This window comes from Lissotriton helveticus, chromosome 6 (genome assembly GCF_964261635.1).
Source record: "Lissotriton helveticus chromosome 6, aLisHel1.1, whole genome shotgun sequence".
Classification (NCBI taxonomy): Eukaryota; Metazoa; Chordata; class Amphibia; order Caudata; family Salamandridae; genus Lissotriton; species Lissotriton helveticus.
Genome location: NC_136067.1, coordinates 2091117959 through 2091140961, shown reverse-complemented (window position 1 = coordinate 2091140961; position 23003 = coordinate 2091117959).

Below are 23003 nucleotides of genomic sequence, written 5' to 3'. Positions count from 1 at the left end.
TTGGCAATCTGTCCCCGGATTGATCCTCCATCTGGTGGCCTACCAAACTTGGACCACCTCCTCTTCCCATACCAAAGGTCAGAAATGTGGGTGTCACCTTTGACGACAAGTTGTCCTTTGCACCTCATGTCAGCACTGTTGTCTAATCATCTTTTTACATACTGAGGATGATAAAAAAACTCTTACAATTCCTCACTCTCAGTGCTGGAAAAACCCTTGTCAGTACGTTACTAATGTAAAAAATTGACTATAGCAACGATCTCTTCATGAATGCTCAAAGTAAGGTCCTCAACAAACTACAGCTGGTGCAGAATTCAACTGCCAGGATTTTATCAGGCACCCCTAATTATAAATCTATCTCAAAGGTGCTGCAGCAGTTCTACTGGCTACCTATAAGAAGTCAAATCAAATTCAAGGCCTTCTGTATCATAAGGCCACGCACAATACTGGACCTGTGTTCTTGAAGGAAGCTCTTGGTGCCTACACCCCCAATCCCTACGTTCATCAACAGCAAACCTGTTGAAGATCCCCCGCACTAAGAAAGCCTCATGGGGTGACAGACGATTCACTGTCGCCACCGCCAAATTGTGACACATCAAAACTAGCCTGACCTTGCTAGACTTCAGGAAAAGGATAAAAACATGGCTTTTTAGCCAATGGTCAACGGATCCTGGGGCCAGATGTAGGTAAATCGATTTTACAGATTCTAAAATACCGAATTTTACCAAATCGGTATTTTAGAATCGGAAAATGGGATGTAGGTAAAAATTCGGTAAAAAATACCGATTCGGTAAAATTCGGTATCGGACAATCGGAATTTACCGAATCGGTCAATTCCGAATCGGAAAGCTAACAAAACTGAAACTCATGTAGGTAGCCAATCAGGTGCCACCACCCTCCTCCTCCCTACCAGGAAGTGGCTACACAGGCAGCTGCAACTAATTAGAAGCTTCTGGAAAGGCAGTTGGAGCTGAGCAGAGTGCAGGAGCAACAGAAAGGGTTTGGAGCACTTTTAAAAGTGAAAAATGACAAGCAGCCAAGAAAAAGAGCAGCCTGAGAGGAGGAGGAAACTGAAGTTCAGCAGCATGGAACTGCAGGTCCTTGTGGAGGAGGTGGTCAAGGTGCACCACAAATTGTTTGGCAGGCAGTCCCTCACTGTGGCTGAATCATGACCTGAGGAGCCAAACCAAGAAGAAAATGGCAGACCAACACAAGCAAGCATCAAAAACAGGCAGAGGCAAGAACCCAGCACCCCCCCTGACTGACCTGGAGGAGATGGGGGCCTCAACCCTAGAACCAGACAGCGTATGCGGACTGGGAGATGTAGACAGCTCGGCCAGAGCTGCAAGCAAAAAAGGTAAGATAAATGCACTGCATTCCCCTTAATAGCAACACCCTTACCTTTACCCTTAGTGGGCAAGTGAACCCAAGTCCAGCACTGCTAGCAATATACAGGGCCAATGCATGATGCAATATGTAGACAGGAAATGTAAGGACATGTCATACAGCACACCAACCAATTAGTACATGTAATGACTGCATGCAGGACATGGCCAATGTGATACATGTTTAATTGTAGTGACTGTGAGACAGTAGCGCTTAGCTAATGTACGCTCATATGTCCACAGGTGAAACATCTCGCAGGCGCTCGCAGGAGGCTGAAGGGACACCACCTGAGAGGGAGGAGAGTCAGGATGCAGGACAAAGTACCCCCAACGTACAACTGGAGAAAGCTGCATCAAGTAGCCATGCACCTGCCCAAGACACAGAAATGGCCCAAGAGTTGCAGGCATCCCCTAGCAGATCACAGTCCCCTCTCCTGCTGTCATCACCAGAAATGCCAGCATCACAGCATGATGTGATACCCCCATCACAACCAGGCAGGAGGCATATCGTGGCTCCACTCCCCGATTTGGAGTCCATAGCAGCTGAAACGGAGGGTGACGGACAACAGAACTTGCCTGTAGCAGTGAGCCTGGCACAACACACTCAAGTGCAGGGATGGGCCATAGTACAGCAAGACACCACAGAGTGCAAGAAAGGCCAGCAGATGCACCAGTTGAGGGTGGAAGTGTGTTCCTTGGTCTGGAGGGGAGCATGGTGCGGATACATAGGATGCAGGGAAGAGCCATCCAGGCATGCCAACGACAGCTGAGGTCCCTGAATAGTAACATGGGAGAGATAGGAAAGGGCATCAGTGAGATGGTACAGGTCAACAAGGAGATGGTACTGGTCAACAAGGAAATGGCAGCAGGGATGCGGGGAATCAACAACTCGGTGCAGCTACTATGCACCAAAATCGACAATGGCTTTGCTGCAAGGCACAGGGATAGGCGTCGTGCACATGTCCAAGATACAGCCATCAACCGCCTGGCCACTGCCACATCCCTGTTATGCAGGAGATGCTCAAACATGCAGGAGGCCATGACACAAAAGACAAATGAGGTCACCAGGGGCAGGGGCAGGATGACAAGTGCCTTTGAGGCGCTGTTGAATGCGCAAACTGCACAGACAGCTGCTCTGGATGTGCCTATTAGTGAGGAGAGGACGAGCAGGAGCAGCATTGGAAGCATCCCTGTAACTGAAACTAGGAGGAGCAGGCGCCATGCTGAGGCCACAGGCCAGCAAGACAGTGAGCAGGTTGAACAACCTACTAGTGTTACTGGTAAGCGAGCAAGGAAATAACTTTCACAGTTCATGGTGAACTTAACCAGAACTGAGAGCATTGTAGTTAAATGCTTCTTGTTGCACTTTTGTGCTTTAAAAAACCAACGTTATTATTACCTAGTGTTGTAGCTTACTACACCTGTCTTTGTCTCCTTACTTACTTAAAAATAGTTGCGTGTGACCTCTTCGCGTCTGTGTCTGCCATCAATTGATGTTGCTCCTCCAGATGTGTGTGGTTCAGGGACTGCTTCCTCATCGTCATGGTCCTCATAATCTGAGATTTCCACTTCTGTGCCCTTCTTGACCGCCAGGTTGTGCAGCATTGCACAGGCTGCAATCATTTTGCAGCAGGTGGTTGGTGTGTATTGGCGGGCCCCTCCACTTTTATTGAGGCAGCAAAACCTGCTCTTCCACATGCCAAAGGTGCGCTCCACAATATTTCTAGTTGTTTTGTGTGCCCTGTTGTATTTCCTCTGACTTGGTGTTGTTGGGTTGAGGTAGGGTGTGAGGATGAAGGATCGGAGGGCATATGCACAGTCCCCTATTAGTAATAAGAAATTGACATTAATCACATGCTCACACACATCCACCTGTATTACGATTCAAGTGATTTTCACAGTGTCTCACCTAGCAAGTATCCTTCGCCAAATTCCCCCGCAGTCAGGCGGTGATAGATCCCACTGTTTTGGAAGATGTAGGAGTCGTTGGGACTCCCTGGGAATTTGGCTACTATGTCAGTGATCACGTATTTTGCATCACAGATCACCTGTACATTTATGGGGTGGATTTACGGTTCCGATAAATGTACTCTGTGGCAGCAGGTGGGCATATTGGTATGTGGGTACCATCAATGCAGCCAATGATGTTAGGGAACTGCGCCATCTGATAGAAGTCTGTCTTCATCCTTAGCAGTACTGAATGCATAGCAGGGAAGCTAATGTAGTGCTGCATTCTCTGCAACATGGCATCAAGGAATTTTTTAAAGAAACGGGACAGACAGCTCTGGGACACCCCACCTACCGCAGCAACCACACTCAGGTAGCTTCCAGATGCAAGCAGGTGTAGGCTGCACAGCACCTGCACATGGGGTGGGATGGCGTGCGCCCTTGGGGTAGGATGGTCCAATAGTGGGTGTAGGTCCCTGATGAGGTCTAGGATTGTTTGTTGGGTCAGCCTGTACCTCTGGAGGATCTCAGGCTCAGTGAGCTAGAATAGTGTGATCCTCTGCCTATAAACCTGCTCCCCCCTCCTCCAGACCCTTTCTCCTTCTGCCTGGAGCTGTAGCCGACTCGCAATGACATAGAATGCCGCCATTCTGGTGTAAGTGGTGCATTTTGGGTCCTTTTTAAAGCCTGCACCTGGTTACCACCTGCTTTCAATCCATGGTAAATACCGACTCTTAAATACAGAATCTCATTCTAATTCGGTATTTAAAAGTGGACCTACATCTCGAAATTCATTTTTACCATTTCTTATTTACCGAATCGGTAAATTTTCCGATTCGGTAACTTTTCCGATTCGGAAACTTTCCCGATTCGGTAAATATACTGATTCGGTAAAGTTTCCAATTCGGTAAATTTACTGATTCTGTAAATTTACCGATTCCGTTTATTTTCCGATTCGGTAAAGTTTCCGAATCGGAAAAGTTACCGATTCGGAAAATTTACCGATTCAGCTACTTTCTGGTCCCCTACATCCCGAATGCCAAATACCGGTTGGTAATGGCCGAAAATCGGTATTTTCGGCCGTTACCGACCGGTATTGGGCTACCTACATCTGGTCCTAAGTTCTTGCTCGCCGTCCGTAGCGCCGAGACACCCACGGGTATTTGCGCACTTGATAAATGGTATAAATAAAAATAAATAATAAAATGGCTGCCGATTTCACTGACCCCTCATTGTCCTGGAAATATTGCGCCGTACATGTTTCTATTTTTTGTGCGAATTGTTTGATTCTAAAATGACATGGGTCTATACTTGCTGGAAGTATATTACTTTAAACTATTCCCTGCAGCTGCACCTCAAACGAGGAATGATCGTAAATGCCCCTTGCCTTCTGCACAGATCCTCTAAATTGTCCCACCTGCGCCAGGAATGTAAAAATATTATCTATTCTGGAGTGACTTTTATGTACAGCCGATGTATGTGTGTTTTTCCTTCCCTGCACCTCTGAATGTGTTTATGATGCATCATGTGCCTTATTATTACACCGCTGAATGTGTTTTTATACATCATGTGTTTACCTTTTTCCCTACACCTCTGAATGTTGTGATGCATCATGTGTAATGTGTTCTTGCTGATACCCCTAAATGTATTTTATTCTTAGGTGGTTGTTCTTTCCAGTACAGGTGGTCCTAGTGAGGTCCTGGTCCCCTGCGTGACATTCTCCTAAGGTGGTTAGGGTTGCGTAGGTGGTACTTACCTGTTACCAGTAGTTACTGGTTGTGTGCTATACTTGCTAATTTGTGCTACAGTGATTTTATATCCTATATTCTATGTTCTAGAAGTGCTATTTCTACTAAGTGCTGATTCTGACAGTGGCCCATGTGGCCCTATCTTGTAAATAATCCCTTGTGAATATTGCCCGTGCCAGTTGGCACAATGTACATGTGTGATTTCTATCTGATGTGCTTTGACAATACAGAAGTTATTTTATATAACCTTGTGTGGAGTTTCTTTTCTAACACCCTGTTTTTTCCAGATTTTCAATTTTCACCTCAAGTCCTTCCAGCTCTCTATTCTGTTCTATTTTATGTGTGCCAATTTGAGCCTGTGCATATCCTCTCACTACAGTGCTATAGGCTTACTATAACATCCACCTTCAGTTTTGAAACTTATCGCCGATCTCATAGACCCCAACCTCTCAAACATCTGTAATGCGATGTTTAGAACAGGCTACTATACGCACTTATAGAAAAAGGCCATCATCAAACCTTTGCTTAAGAAACACAATCTTGATCGGACAGACACAAAAACTTTTAGACCCATCACCAGCCTTCCATTCCCAGCAAAAATTTCTGAAAAGATCATGAATTCCCAGTTGTCCAAATATATTGAAGAAAGTAATTTACTGGATGATACACAATTTGGCTTTCGTTAGGGCCATGGAACCGAGATAGGCCTTGTTAAGGCCTCAGAAGAAATCAGGACGATACTAGATCAATGTGATGCCGCAGTCCTGGTGCTGCTGGACCTGTCAACGGCATTTGACACGGTCGACCACGTCACTTTGATCAACCGTGTCTCAACTATTGGTATCAGTCACAGGGCTAAAGCCCTCTTAACCTCCTTCCTATCTAACCGCACCATACTAGTGAGTCTTAGCACTTTTAACTCTCCATCACTTACCCTCCTGTGTGGTGTGCCACAAGGATCATCTCTGAGTCCGACACTATTAAACAACTATGTGTCAGACTTAGCCTGAGTCATCAAAGCACACAGCATGGGTCTCACATCTTATACTGATGACACACAATTGGTGCTTGCAGTGCATAAAGATGGAGAAGCAATCGCGGCCAATTTTCAGGATGGAATGGTGGCCATCAGTATGTTGATGGCTAATATTTGCCTAAATTTAAACTCTAAAAAAACTGAGGTGATGATTTTTGGCAATCTATCCCCGGGTTGATCCTCCATCTGGTGGCCTACCAAACTTGGACCACCTCCTCTTCCCATACCAAAGGTCAGAAATGTGGGTGTCACCTTTGACGACAAGTTGTCCTTTGCACCTCATGTCAACACTGTTGTCTAATCATCTTTTTACATACTGAGGATGATAAAAAAACTCTTACAATTCCTCCCACTCAGTGCTGGAAAAACCCTTGTCAGTACGTTACTAATGTCAAAAATTGACTATAGCAACGATCTCTTCATGAATGCTCAAAGTAAGGTCCTCAACAAACTACAGCTAGTGCAGAATTCAACTGCCAGGATTTTATCAGGCACCCCTAATTATAAATCTATCTCAAAGGTGCTGCAGCAGTTCTACTGGCTACCTATAAGAAGTCAAATCAAATTGAAGGCCTTCTGCATCATAAGGCCACGCACAATACTGGACCTGTGTTCTTGAAGGAAGCTCTTGGTGCCTACACCCCCAATCCCTACGTTCATCAACAGCAAACATGTTGAAGATCCCCCGCACTAAGAAAGCCTCATGGGGTGACAGACGATTCACTGTCACCACCGCCAAATTGTGACACATCAAAAATAGCCTGACCTTGCTTGACTTCAGGAAAAGGATAAAAACATGGCTTTTTAGCCAATGGTCAATTGATCCTGGGGCCAGATGTAGGTAAATCGATTTTACAGATTCTAAAATACCGAATTTTACCGAATCGGTATTATAGAATCGGAAAATGGGATGTAGGTAAAAATTCGGTAAAAAATACCGATTCGGCAAAATTCGGTATCGGACAATCGGAATTTACTGAATCGGTAAATTCCGAATCGGAAAGCTAACAAAACTGAAACTCATGTAGGCAGCCAATCAGGTGCCACCACCCTCCTCCTCCCTACCAGGAAGTGGCTACACAGGCAGCTGCAACTAATTAGAAGCTTCTGGAAAGGCAGTTGGAGCTGAGCAGAGTGCAGGAGCAACAGAAAGGGTTTGGAGCACTTTTAAAAGTGAAAAATGACAAGCAGCCAAGAAAAAGAGCAGCCTGAGAGGAGGAGGAAACTGAAGTTCAGCAGCATGGAACTGCAGGTCCTTGTGGAGGAGGTGGTCAAGGTGCACTACAAATTGTTTGGCAGGCAGTCCCTCACTGTGGCTGAATCAACCAAAAGAAAAATCTGGCTGGACATTATGGAGAAAGTGAATGCCGTGGGGGTCACTACTAACCCTGGGCGTAGTTCGCGTAGCCGCACTCCGCGAAGCTACGCGAAGACGCACTTGCACTCCGCGAGCTACGCGTAGCTCCGCGGACATGCGTAGTTGCTTGCTAGACCCGTTCGCGCGTCGTTTTTCGTCTTCGGGAGCGCGGTGCGCGTGTTCGGGGCGCTGCCTGCATGCCCGAGATAGCTAGCGCGCTAAGTTACTCAAGAGGTTTGTCCCGCCCGCTTGCGTTCCCTTATTTCCTGTTCCGGGTCACAAGTAACGTGTTCGCGTTGTGTTAGACATGTTCGGGTGCTCATCTTCTCGTTCGCACTGCCAACGTGCGTGATCGCGTCAAATATCGCGCGAACTTACCCCGGCGGTCGCGACGGGCGGAGCCATCTTGGATTTCACCCTCTGGCTATGGTTTTGGGCCTACTTTAGCATCTAACTCCTATCTCTTCCATCCTGGTCTTTTCACTCACTTTTTCAAACTTTCTTTACCTATTACCTATCTCTCTCTGTGCCTAGGTTTATTTTTTTCATTTTATTTTTACTTTTACAACTTTTTTTGCAACTTTTCTCTTGTTTTATATTACTTCCTTCTTTTACCTTGCTTCTTCCTTCCCCTACCTTTTTGTCTTAAACTTTCCTTCTCCCCTCCACCCAGAACCATGGTGAAGGGTGCCAGCAGCATCGGCGGCTCAAAGGGCAAGGCGGCTGTGCCAAAAAAAACCTGGCTGCCTTGTGGCAGAATGCGCCCCGCAGGAGTGACGCCCCGCCAACTTTTTGGGCAGGAGGAGGTGGCTGCCCTGGTCTTTTTTATCCAGCGCCACCTCCCCTTGACTTTGGCAGCAGGCGGCAGGCCCGGCTCCGGCTACCAGCGCATTGAAGAGCGTCTCCGGCGGTGGGCGAAGGTGCGCCGTGCAGTCTTCCGCTGCTCCGGTATCCGGCGTACCCACCATCAGCTGTCCCACCGCTGGGCCGACATTTTGGACCGGGAGCAGGACCTGTTGGACCTCCTTGGTGTCGAGGTTGTGGGTCTTGGTGAGTGGCTACCCCAAAAATAAAGTGTGTGTATATATATATATATACATATATATATATATATTACCTACTGGCGGTCGCCAGTAGGTATATATAGTTAGGATTTTTTCTCTATGGGATATTTGAAAATTCTATGTCTAATAACTTTGGCGTTTGTGGACGGAATTGGCTGAAATTTTCAGGAAAATGGAACATTTTGTTTCTGAGCAGCCCCTGAAAATTTGGGGGGGGTTCGTCAAGGGGGGGCCGAGCAAAAAGGGGGGTCCCAAAACGTGTTTTTAACATTGAGTTTTCCATAGGGCGGTTGGCCTCACTTTTAGCCCCAACGGCTGAATGGATTTCCACAAAACTTGGCAAAATTGGAGGGACTGGTAGCCCGATGTGCCTTTGCTAGGTCTCAATATATGTGCTTCAGTGGATTTTGAGAAATTAACGTTCAAAAAAAGATATATATCTGTAACAGCGGACCGGGCAGCTCTCCGGTTCGCGGACTTTTCGCGGTACGGAGCTTTGTGAAGCGAAGCTGATTGGTTCTCCGGCATCTGTGAACGTTCCAAACAGTCCGTAGCGGCCGCCATCTTGTCTCTCGGTAGGATCGAGAGACAAGAGGAGGCCAAAGCGAAGGGCCAAATGACCATAAGGGGGCATAGTAGATCCTCGCTGACCCCCTAGGTTTGATGTGGAGGTTTTAAAAGGGCCCCGCGAGGCAAAAAAAAATAATAATAATAATAATCGAACGGCTGAATGGATTTGCACGAAACTTGGCAAAATATTAGGGACTGGTAGCCCGATGTGCCTTTGCTAGGTCTCAATATATGTGCTCCAGTGGATTTTGAGAAATTAACGTTCAAAAAAGAGATATATATCTGTAACAGCGCTCCGCTTCGCGTACTTTTCGCGTTACGGAGCTTTGCGAAGCTGATTGGTTCTCCGGCGTCTGTAAACATTCCAAACAGTCCGTAGCGGCCGCCATCTTGTCTCTCGGTAGGATCGAGAGACAAGAGGAGGCCAAAGCAAAGGGGCAAATGACCATAAGGGGGCATAGTAGATCCTCCCTGACCCCCTAGGTTTGATGTGGAGGTTTTAAAAGGGCCCCGCGGGGCAAAAAAAAAATAATAATAATAATCGAACGGCTGAATGGATTTGCACGAAACTTGACAAAATTGTAGGGACTGGTAGCTCGATGTGCCTTTGCTAGGTCTCAATATATGTGCTTCAGTGGATTTTGAGAAATTAACGTTCAAAAAAAGATATATATCTGTAACAGCGCTCCGCTTCGCGGAGATAAAATTATCTCTGTATTACCTAGCTGTTGCTAACACCAGTTAGCGACCGCTAGTAGGAGATAGCGACCATCTTGGGCCCCACTTTGCATGTCAGTGATATTTATCACTAATGACATGCAAAGTGGGCATGCCAAGATGTTAGCGACTTGAAACAGTCACTAACATCGCTATCTCCTATTACCAACTTTTGGAGATATTCGTGCTAAGCGCAAATATCTCCAAAAGCTACCACCTGCCCTGAGCAGTTCTTAGCCATGTTATCCAATGGGAGGTGGATAACATGGCTAAGAGCATTAGCTCGGTAATGCATGAATATCGCTGAGTTTTCAGCGATATTAATGCATTGCGGTCGTTTTTTTATGGCATTTGCGATAAACCTTGATAATAGCAAGGTTTATCTGCGATAATTTCTGACAATGCTTAGCGGTAAAAAATTCGTTGCTAAGAATCGTTAGGGATAAATATCGCTTAACTTTGGTAATATGCCCCAACGTCTGTTAACGTTCGATTCGAAGGAAATCAGGAAGTGTTGAAAAACATTGTCTGCGCCATCTTGCCTTTTTTCAAATGCCACACTTTTGTCGTGCACGGCAGCCATTTTAGATGACTTGACCAGACCCACTCTCTGCACGCTGTCGATCCTTAGCATGGCTCCCCACCCTCGCAAGCATCTCCCCCAGGCACTGGTCACCCCCGCTCTCTGTCTTATGCATGGGTAATAAACCTCCCCCCATCTGCGCTGTTCTTCCCTGAGAATCACACCCTGTGCCCGCCCGACACCTCCCTTTCGCCCTATTCACTACCGCACCCTCTGACACTCCTTTTCCTCTGTGTCCGATTGTCCAGGCCGGTCCTAGGCTATCAGCTAGCCCTGCAGATGTAGTTTATGGCCCCAGCTGTAAAGAATCACCCCTCTTCAAAGGAGTTATAGTAGATCAAGGCCCACACTCGATGAGATCCGTCACAGCACACGCGTTCCTACTATCTGAAAACCATCCTGTATTGTGATTGGGGAGGGGACCGAGCCTGAAGCGGAAGATTCCAGGGATGACTCTTTGTACATCAAAGTTTTTACAATTATGTGTCACATTAAAAATATATAGCACTCCAACAAAGTAGTAAGATTATAAAACTTTAATAACTTATAAATATATACAACAAAACAAAAACAGTAAAAACATATAAACATTTTTAGGGAAAAACAACGAAGTAGCGGTCGGCTGTGCGAATAGTCCCAACGCAGCACAACGTCCAGATTTCTGGACGGCACCCAGGTGATGTTGCCTGGGTGCCGCACTGATTTCGGCATCCGGCGTGGGGCGTCGCGGGGGGTGGGTCATCAGTAGCAAACTGTTGTGCAAATAGTTCCAAGGCAGCAGAACGATGGCACCAAGGTGATGTCCAGTAAGTTGCCGCACTGGTTTTGGTATCCTACAATGCTGCTCCGAATAACGGCGTGGGGCGCCCCGGGGGGGGGGAGGCGGCGTGAACGGGCCTCTCCAGGTGGAGTCTCGTCTGTTGTAGTGGGGCGCCCCTTTACCGTTTCAGTTGCCATTCCGTCCGCTTTTGGTCCACTGTGTCAAAAGCCGCAATTCAGCTGAGTTGCGCCCACTCTTGCGGTGCAGCGATAGGCGGCTGCCACAGGACTCTCAAAATGGCGGCAGGCTCTTTTCTTTTTGGGCCTGGTCCACTGAAATGGCCCTGGGACACCTTGGAAATCGGACGCTTGTCTGCTAGGTCTTGGACCCCATTCTCGAAAGCGTCCCCTCCGCCTTGAGGATTCAACAAAAGTTTTGGGGGCCCCCGACTCCTGCAGGCTTCTGGTGGGGAGCGGCTGCCATGATTGCTCGCGGAATGACCACGACGGAGCCACGAGATGGTGGTGCTTTCATGCTGACGCCAGCTTCAGTCTGAAACATCCAGAAACAAGGTGGGGCTTTCATCGTTTTGGAAAAAAAAAAGTTTTCATCCAATGAAAAGTGTTATTTTTAGGTCATATGATCAAGCCTTCCATCATTAGGAAACCAAAAGTAAAATGAACCATTGAAAAGTTTTATAAACAAGTCACATGACCTGTTATGCGGCATAGGGTATAAAATGCGGAGAAAATACGTTGGCACGTGAGGCGGCGTCAGTAGCGGACCGATGTGCGAATAGGCCGAAGGCAACACAACGCGCCAAGATCCGGATGGCACCGAGGTGGTGTCCAGCAAGTTGCAGCACTGGTGTGGCCATCCTACAATGCTGAAAGTCGGCGTGGGGCGCCCCGTTGGCCTGTGAGTTCGCGTCAGTAGCGGACCGATGTGCGAATAGGCCGAAGGCAGCACAACGCGGCAAGATCCGGATGGCACCGAGGTGGTGTCTAGTAAGTTGCCGCACTGGTGTGGCCATCCTACAATGTTGAAAGTCGGCGTGGGGCGCCCCGTTTTGGCACGTGAGGCGGCGTCAGTAGCGGACCGATGTGCGAATAGGCCGAAGGCAACACAACGCGCCAAGATCCGGATGGCACTGAGGTGGTGTCCAGCAAGTTGCAGCACTGGTGTGGCCATCCTACAATGCTGAAAGTCGGCGTGGGGCGCCCCGTTGGCCTGTGAGTTCGCGTCAGTAGCGGACCGATGTGCGAATAGGCCGAAGGCAGCACAACGCGCCAATATCCGGATGGCACTGAGGTGGTGTCTAGTAAGTTGCCGCACTGGTGTGGCCATCCTACAATGTTGAAAGTCGGCGTGGGGCGCCCCGTTGGCCTGTGAGATGGCGTCAGTAGCGGACCGATGTGCGAATGCGGCCAAAGGCAGCGCAACAATATTTTCTAAATAGAAGACACCACAAGGCGCTGAGATGCCAACATCCGGATGGCACCGAGGTGGTGTCTAGCAAGTTGTGGCACTGGTGTGGCCATCCTACAATGGTAAAAGTCGGCGTGGGGCGCCCTGTTGGCCTGTGAGATGGTGTCAGTAGCAGACCGATGTGCGAATGGGGCCAAAGGCAGCGCAACAATATTTTCTGACTAGAAGACACCACAAGGCGCTGAGATGCCAAGATCCGGATGGCACCGAGGTGATGTCTAGCAAGTTGCTGTACTGGTGTGGCCATCCTACAATGCTGAAACTTGGCGTGGGGCGCCCCATTAGCCTGTGAGATGGTGTCAGTAGCGGACCGATGTGCGAATGGGGCCAAAGGCAGCGCAACAATATTTTCTGAATAGAAGACACCACAAGGCGCTGAGATGCCAAGATCCGGATGGCACCGAGGTGGTGTCTAGTAAGGTGCACTGGTGTGGCCATCCTACAATGCTGAAAGTCGGCGTGGGGCGCCCCGTTGGCCTGTGAGATGGCGGCAGTAGCGGACCGATGTGCGAATGGGGCCAAAGGCAGCGCAACAATATTTTTGGAATAGAAGACACCAGAAGGCGCTGAGATTCGGTTAGCACCACCGAGGTGGTGTCTAGCAAGCTATGCAGCTGAGTTGCGTGTGCACTTGCGGCGAATAGGTCGAAGGCAGCCCAACAATGTTTTCTGAATAGAAGACACCACAAGGCGCTGAGATTCGGTTACCACCGAGGTGGTGTCTAGCAAGTTGCTGCACTGGTGTGGCCATCCTACAATACTGCTCCGAATAACGGCGTGGGGTGCCCGAAGGGGGGGGGAGGCGGCGTGAACGGGCCTTCCTAGGTGGAGGCTCGTCTGCTGTAGTGGGGCGCCCCTTTACCGTTTCAGTTGCCATTCAGCTGAGTTTTGGCCGCTCTTGATGCTACAGCGACAGGCGGCTGCAACAGGACTCTCAAAATGGCGGCCTGTTCTTTGGATTTGGGCCTGGTCCACTAAAATGGCCCTGGGACACCTTAGAACTCGGACGCTCGATTTTTTTTTCCTTTCCTCTACATGCAAAAAAAGGTAAATGCCCGGTACGTTATACGCTTCATCTGCCACGATGTACTCTCCAGAGGAACCGAAAAAACATATAGTTATGGTAACTATACCATGCATCGTCATATGGAGAGGTGGCACCAATTAATTATAGTGCTGCATAAAAGAGAGATTTGGAGGAGAACCCCCGACCTGCCAGTACATTCATCAAAGAAGTGGCACTGACAGCATCAGAGGCAAGGGAAACGGTCCCAAATATTTAGAAGAACTTTGCAAAGATTAAAATGACATGTTTAGATTGTGGCAAATTAATTTCATGTGGACAGATGAGTGTTACTCTATAAATACAGCATATGAACATCATCATAGTCGATGGTTGGTAGAGACATTTTGACTATATCCTGGACCTGCCCGTCCTCGCCCAAAATGGCGCCGGAATAAATGGGACTCGTAACTCCTTGTTGTGTACTGGTTGCAGAACCTTGAAATCACGAGATACGTATGCAATTTTGAAGCACATGGCGGGCGGGGACGAGAATTGATTGAGTATTTCGACATCCCTATTGATATTAAGTTCTGATGTGTTATTGATTACTGTACTATTGAAAGTTCGAATTAACGTCACGCATGGTACTTGCCCGCAAATGTATATCTAGATAATTTTATTGTAACTGGCCCTGTCGTATTTTAATTATAAAATGTACGTCCACCGATTCCGCAACTGTTAGACACCTTAGTTCTTGCAACCTAATGGCCCGCCCGTTACGTTCCTCTACAGTGTAAATGTCTACTCATCATATACGATTACAGTTTGCTCCGTGGCCGGCCCACGTGGTTATAGGCTCGTATTTCTATAATGAAATTTTCACAATAAAGGTTTTTAAAAGAAAACATGGTAGTAGTATATACATTGGTAACGTTTTTAATAATAGTCACTGTTTTAGAATCATTAAAAGGCAAGTGAAATAAAGCAGACCAATCACATGAAGGGTAAAAGGTATAATACGCAGGAACGCAGTAAAGATAAATGGTCAAGGGCTGTTGTGTTTTCTACTCCTGCAACATAAAGTGATCGATAAGAATCTCATATTCAGGCGTATCGGCGACTAAGACAGCAGGTCGACCCTCTTTTGCTCAACGGCTCCGTCATGGGACGAAGAAACGCCCTTTTTCTCGAAAAAAAAATATATTTTACTTGCAGGACAGTTGTAAATTTTCCGGGAAAGTACATTAGCCTGGAACATTATAACATATATTTAAGAAAAAATAATGTTCGGAAGTAATAAAAAGCGTAATTTTTAGGTCATATGACCAAGCCTTTCATCATTAGAATAAGAAAAGTAAAATGAACCAATGAAAAGTTTTATTAACAAGTCACATGACCTGTTATGCTTACGTTACGCGCTGCGCGTCGCGCCCCGGATGACTTCCGGATGCGCTAACGCGGTGCGTCATATGACGCATTACGCGACAACGCAGGTCCAGAATATAGTCAAAATGTCTCCACCAACCAGCGGTCGGAACACAACCCCTTTCAGCAGGCTAAATAGTTCTGTTAAATGACAACAGAAGGGACAGGCAACAAGAACCATCAGTCAAAGAGGGGAGGGCTAGTTCTTCTCTACCGGGTTACATTGGGGCCCTACCGGAACTGATCGAATTGGTAGTCTACAGTGTTTCTGGATGTTTCAGACTGAAGCTGGCGTTAGCATGAGAGCACCACCATTTCGTAGCTCCGTCGTGGCCATTCCGCGAGCAATCATGGCAGCCGCTCTTTATCGTTATTTTGGGTGGGGTGGGTGGCGGAGCCGAGCTGTATTGCAGCCATCATGGTGTTAAGTTCAGTTCATCTCACTAGTTTCGTATTTGTCATGAGGGGTTGTTCTTAATGTTTCTATTTTAGCGAGGTCAAAAAGAGATCCCATTAGTGGCCTACTGATTTTGCTCGATTCCTTTTGTTTTTTTATACGATTTTTCGTTATCTGCAAAGACTAAACAGAGTATTGCGACTCTGTGTTTGTTTGTAAATAGAGAATGAACCAAAGAGAACCAATTCTAAAACAGTAAATGCTTGGATAACAATCAATCAAATGGAGAGAGAAGCAGGCAGGACGTATTACAACGGGGGCAAAGGCCTGCGTTAACTACCTTTCACTATCTGCAAAGAGAGAGTACTCCTAATAGAAATGAGGGGGGGGGCAGCATTCAAAGCAGATCAGTGTGCATAAACACGAAAATGTTTTTACTTACCACGTACTTGACATTCGACAGCTTATGATATTTGCTATTAAAAAACCATTGAAATTCACTGAAAAAACCATAGGTTATAGACCATATATAGTTAGGAATTAGCATTTACAAAACCTTGAAAATTCACTGAAAAAACCATAGGTTATAGACCATATATAGTTAGGAATTAGCATTTACAAAACCTTGAAAATTCACTGAAAAAAACCATAGGTTATAGACCATATATCGTTAGGAATTAGCATTTAAAAAACCTTATTTTACCCACACAAAACCATTGAAATTCCATATATAGTTAGTTGCACTAACTATATATCGCTCACCCGCAATCCACTGCTGATGATGTCATATATTACATCATTCATGACATGGTCAGTGACATCACTGATGACATCACTGATGACATCTCAAATGACATCACTGATGACATCACTGATGACATCTCATTTGACATCAATGACCACATCACTGATGATATCATTCATGTGACAATACAATGCATCTCCTCACATTTTATTATAACCTCTGTTTCACCCAGTGTTAAATACAGAGTATAATTTTTGAAACCATTGACACACCAATACTAGTTACTACATACGCACTCACTGATTCCTACGTCTACACACACCTTCACTCATTCACCCATACAATCATTCATACATACAATCACTCATCTTTACAACACTATCATATGCACTCATACACCTATACAGACACTCACAGTCTGCCACTCATCCATGGAGTTACTCACTCACCTAGTCAGTCATGTAAAGAATCAATGACACTTCCATTTTCTTGTCTATACAGTTAAACTTAGAGCACCTTACATTTTCAAACATATACTAACACATACTTACCTTCTTATACAATCATTGATACAAGTACACATTGATCTGCACAGAGTCACACACCTCCCAGCCAGCCACACACACACTCAGTCTCCCATACAAATACTTGGGCAATCAATCAATAACCCATATAGTTACTCATACAGCTACTGATCAACACATGCAGCAGTTTACAGAACAACAGACATAATGATGCACAAATTAAGACAGTTTAGTCACTAACCCATGCACTCAGTGAGACACATTTAATCACTCACTCATACAGTTAGTCATGCACCTACTAAATCCTTCGTCCAGACACTTATACATCCACTCATTCTTCAATATGTAAGACATATTTAAACTTTACAGAAACAAAAAATCACTGGATGTTGTTATCAGTCATGTCATCAGTGATGTCATTTGAGATGTCATCAGTGATGTCATCAGTGATGTCACTGACCATGTCATGAATGATGTAATATGTGACATCATCAGCAGTGGATTGCGGGTGCGCGATATATAGTTAGTGCAACTAACTATATATGGAATTTCAATGGTTTTGTGTGGGTAAAATAAGGTTTTTTAAATGCTAATTCCTAACGATATATGGTCTATAACCTATGGTTTTTTCAGTGAATTTTCAAGGTTTTGTAAATGCTAATTCCTAACTATATATGGTCTATAACCTATGGTTTTTTCAGTGAATTTTCAAGGTTTTGTAAATGCTAATTCCTAACTATATATGGTCTATAACCTATGGTTTTTTCAGTGAATATATATATATATATATATATATAGTTTTATATATATATATATATATATATATAGTAGTATAAATATTGTTATTGTATCTTTGTAAATATTGGCTGAATAAGTAACGCGATGACTGTTGCTCCTAGTTACATTACCGATGTATTCCGGTATATCTACTGTAATTGTATGACAGTGTTCTTCTTCACTGACTCTTGCGTGTTGTTTCAACTTGGCGCTAGCTGTTGCTGTTTATTGATGTGAGATTTTCTTTATTGTAGAGAACTGAAGTTAGTTAATGCTATTAATAGAGTCTTGTCCTTCCTTTGTCCGTCAGTGAAATAGCGGTGGATGGATAATTGTACGTAGTTTGCATATTGTAGCATTTTTTTCACGGCCTTCTCTTCTGCATGAATCGAATCCTCCTCTGGCAATGAATGCTAACGTTACTTTGTTCTTCTTACCTCAGCCAGGGCCGGCTCTAGGCATGTGCAAGCTGTGCAGCTGCACAGGGCCACCAAACTTCAGGGGCCACCGCACCAATATATATCCTTAATTTAATAATACTCTGAGGATGGATACATATTTGCGTTGCGGCCCCTGGCATGGATTTGTTGCCTCCGGCTCTGTTCCACTTCCAAACACCCTGACTGACTCCCCCTCTTCACTGTCCTCCGTCCTCCGCCCCGACCTCCTCTTCTGGGGCCCCCTACCTACGCTCCCTGCCCAGGAGGACCACCATGAGCCTAGAGCCACCCCTGCCTCAGCCCTCCATAGAACTGATGTAGTTTGTTTAATGAGTGGTAGGCTTGGCAGCAGTAGCATTCAGTCAGTAGCAGAACAAAATATGATGCAACGAACGAACGTACAATTTCGTGTATGCACAAAATTTCTGCATGTCTCCCCCTTATGATCTATGTCATTTTGCTGGCAAAAATGAAAAAGAAATGACTACTCACAGATAATTGATTACCCCATTCTTGAATCTCTTGAATCGGTGGTGTTGTTCAGGTGTTACTGCCTCTGTGTTACTTATTAATCTGCAATCAGAATGTTTATGGAACATGTGATTTGTTTCCTACAAGTATACAGTCAGTGAATCCTGCAAGGCAGTAGTCATTTGTTAGATCAATGTTTGTTTCTTTTAATGTTCTAGCAGTGTTTTTTGCAATGATGTCTATGTTTCACAGCACTCAATGTTTTTCTCTTTGTTTATTATTTTTTACATGAACCACAGAACCCAGGGGCAAGCAGAATGCAGGGACCGAGTCGGCGGGTGAACAACCACGGACACAGAGCTCCTCTACTGAGGATCCTGCTGCTGTCCCCAGTAAGTCCAACAGTGCTTGTTTTTTCCTCTGTAATGTGTCTGCTTTGGCAATTGACACCAACCAAGTATGCATCCAGAATGATGTTTGTCTAGTATTTTGTAAACGTTAGTATACCACTACTAGTCTTGTGGGTATTCTATCTTCTATGGAGTCATATACATATTACATAACTATGTATGCACCAGAAAATTGGATGTTGGTACTGATAAGCAGGTTGGACCTTACTTACACCTCAGTCACAGAACTCTGTGGAACGCACAATTCACTGAACGACAACGTATATGGGCTCAGTCATTGGTCAATTATTCAATTATCACACTCCTGAACCCCAATACCAAGATGCCGAATGCTTTTAGTACACAAACCATTACCTAAGAAACCCCCTTTTGCTCACTCACTCGTGTGAGTCTACAAGACAACAGACACTGAAAATAAACTTCAGAGTCAAAGTGGTACTTCAAAAGCTATATTTTGTTAGAAGTAAGTAAGTAACATCAATGTTTTTAAGTTGTTCCGTGAAATACGTCGAAGGGCCCACCAGAAAAAATCCAGAGTTAAAAAAGGCAGAATAAAGTAATCAACATTTGTACAGCTACTAGTGCACAATAGGGAAATGTGGGAAATATCGGAGACCTCTCACCATTTAACGTATACTGGTTAGATATTCCTCTTTTTTTGTAAGCTCTGGAAATGTCCGCTTCGTAGAAGGAAATCTTCTCATCTGCCGAAAATTAATGACAAAAGTGGTGCACGTTGGACAGTATGAAATACATTTATGCCAGTTTTATGCAGCCATGCTAAAAAGAAGTTGTAACCTGTAAGCAAACTCTATTCCACAATCCACATAGAAAACTTAAATACGGGCCCTTTTATTTTCCAACCTCTTCAGGTGTATGCATTGAACAATGATGTGTTGCCTCAAAGCGTCTTCTCGTACTGCGCAACAAGCTGCGAGTTAGCATGCGCAAAACTGGATACATTGATGTACAAAGGTTACATAGTTCACTTCCAATTTCCAAGGACTAGAGTAGCAGGACAGATGAGATGAGCTTGGGTACCATACTATAACAATGAATGCTAATATGTGTAGTGAGTGACTCTGCTGTACTATGCAATGTGGACTCCTACTGATTACGTACGTTGTACTTAACTGTTTTGAAGAACTCCATTCTTGGTGAACAAGTACAAAGGGGGCTGTGCATCCATCTAAAAAGGTGTACTTATTTTTATAGGTGCAGAACCCTTACCATCCACCAGTGCCGACGGGGACAGCGGCGCAGCTTCAGCGATCCCCGCGGGGACAGGAGGACCAGAGGCACCTACACCTACACCAGCAGCAGTGGGGGGGGAGCCAACAGCGGCGGGCGATGGTAAGTTACATTCAATAGTGATCCGCATTACTTGGTGGGAGGGGAAAACTTCCTCACTGTACTCTACTGGACAATATATGATGTTACCTTTACTTGTCATTACCATGCTTAGCATTACCACTACAGTAATGCAAGTGGCTGATAGCAGTCGGATGCATGGGTTGTTGTTAAAGCATGGAAAGGGGAAAACACAGCTGCCAGCGTGGTTGGGAGACACACCCAATACCGGTGGTTAGTGGATAGTCTCAGCAGCAGCGGTGTTTTGGGCAAACCCAAAGGCAAGGGAAGGAGGGGACGACTGGGTGCATGGGTCGTTGCTGGTGAAACACAAACCAAATAAGGTTTGTTGCGCGATATAAAGAATGATAGTCTCTACTAGACATGTACTACTAGCTGCCCCCTGTTAATTAATGTTACTTTGAGACTGTTCCCGCCTTCCCGGAATCAGAGTATATAATATAAAACGAGATATGAAAAAGACAGGTGTTCGTTCTAATGTGTGTGACCGTTGAAGTACACCCATGCTAATAGGGCAGGCATAATGCCGTGCCAAAAAGTCCAATAAATTAATAGAGGCTGTAGAATGTTCAAGATAGATGCAACACAATTTTTTGTACTCAGCTTGCTTGCTAGTGCTACTGTGCCACCCACTATGTGTTGAATCAATGTTGTGTTCTTGATTTGCGGGGATTTTGGATTACAACAATTCTGTTTCTTTCTTTATAGTTACTCCTTCCAAAAAACCAACAAGGAAGGAGTTGGCAGACCGGGCCCGGCAGCGGAAACTGCAGGCTATCGTAGAGGCCTACCGCCGGCTGGTGGATCAGGCCGAGGAGGAGGAGGAGGAGGCGGCGGCAGCAGCTGCTGCCTCTTCCAATGCCCCGGCCCCCAAGCCTGCAGGACTACGTCGCCGTGGTCAGGCAGCCGCCCGCCGCCGAGTTGTTACATCTTCGGCGGCCCCCCCACAACAACATGCGTGCAAATGTAGGTGCCGGGAATTCCAAGAAAAGATTCTCCGCCGGGTAGCGACTAAGTTTGAGGAGGAGCGGAAGAAGCTGGAGGACGGTATAGAGGAAAGTGTAAAGATCATGGTGGACAAACACCTGAAAGCCCGCCGGCTTTGAAATGGACCCTGTTTTTTGCCCCTTTTTAAATCCTTTTGTTGGTGGGTGGGATGTGGGTGTTGGGGTGTACATTTAACGTTGAAATTTGGTTGGGGATAGGGGAGGGTAGGGACAGCTCTGGGCCTGGGGGTAACATTTGATATATATTTTATTTTTCTATCATCGTTATGTTAAAATAAAAATCAGACAAAGATATTTTCAAAAGAAAACATTTGAAGTTCATTTGTGTTTGTTGGGGGGGTGGAGGGGGGACTGTTTCACCAAATAATGTACGTTGTGCAACATCACAACGTTTAATGGGGCATGCAGGTCAGGGGGGACAGTGCTTTCGAATTAAAAAATATATTGTCCACATCTTTAACATGCAGACAGGTAGATGCGCTAAACCCTCACCGAGTTCTATTTGTAGTATTAGAAGAACTACCAGTCTGTCTTGCGTTATACCTCACAGCAAACTTATCTTACCTGTGATTGCTGATGATGACGTGGGCTGCATTTGTTTCCCAAGACAATGGATAAGACTCTGTTGTTCTGAACTTCTGTGATAGTAGATAGTAGTAGACAGACCCTGCCAGTAGCATTTTGAGACAAAAAGAAAGAGACAGTCATTTTCGTGATAGACAATGTGGGGGTAGTATAAGTATTAAGTACAGTAGATTACACGACTGAGCCAATACCATTTTGCAACTGCTAAACTGAAACAAAACAATGGTTTTGGGGACTGGAAAGTAAGTGCAAGAGAAGATAAGAAGTTCAACTGTAGTTGTAGTACTCACGTCAACGTCAAACTTTTCTAAATCATAATGCTGTAATCTTAAACACAAACAATGACGCCAATTCATTACGTATTGCTTGTTTGATGGTAATGGTAAATTAATTGGCATTATACACAGAGCTTGAGTTGGGAAGCAGAAGAAGATGCCGGCCATGCCTTGTTGAAAATGAGTCTGACACTATTGTTGCTTTTCACCACATCTGCCCCAGCAAGCGCGTGATCAAATTGTTGGTGTATATTTAATGTAACAAACATCGCACCTCAATGAAACCACGCAGCCCGGGGGAAGAGGGTTAGGGTTTGTTGAATGGATGGGTACGGGGGGTTGCGGAAAGGTTTGAGAAATAAAAACAGTATGCATGTAGACAACAAAAGGAAAACAATGAAGACGTTGATTTATGATGTTGAATTTGATCCACTAGCCAATGAATGTAAGGAATAAAATGTAGAACCAGGATACGCAGAATATCATTCTTTGTTTCCCGCCATCCAATTGCTTGATGATGATGATTAGTGGTAATGGACAGTGAGTAGACGCTCATAGTATAATAGCAGTGGGTGAACAACGTCCAGCCTGTGTGGATTGAAAAAGAAAAGGCAAATACAAAAGAATGTGAATGACCTAAACAAAGTGTATTTGAAATACAGTGCAGATCAACAAAATAATACAAGCGGAATAGTCGTAAAGAGAGAGAGGACTTTCAGACTGAGGCGGCTTCGATACAGTATGTTATGTATAAGTCTACTAGTTGCACATCATTATTAATCTAGAAGTACAAGAAAAGATAGGAGCCAGCACAGAACAGACCTACGGGCCACGACACAGGGTCGCAGTAACACAAACTGCATGTACCTAACAATTTGCCTGAGCCAGAGAACGGGGCATAAAAATTAAAAAAAG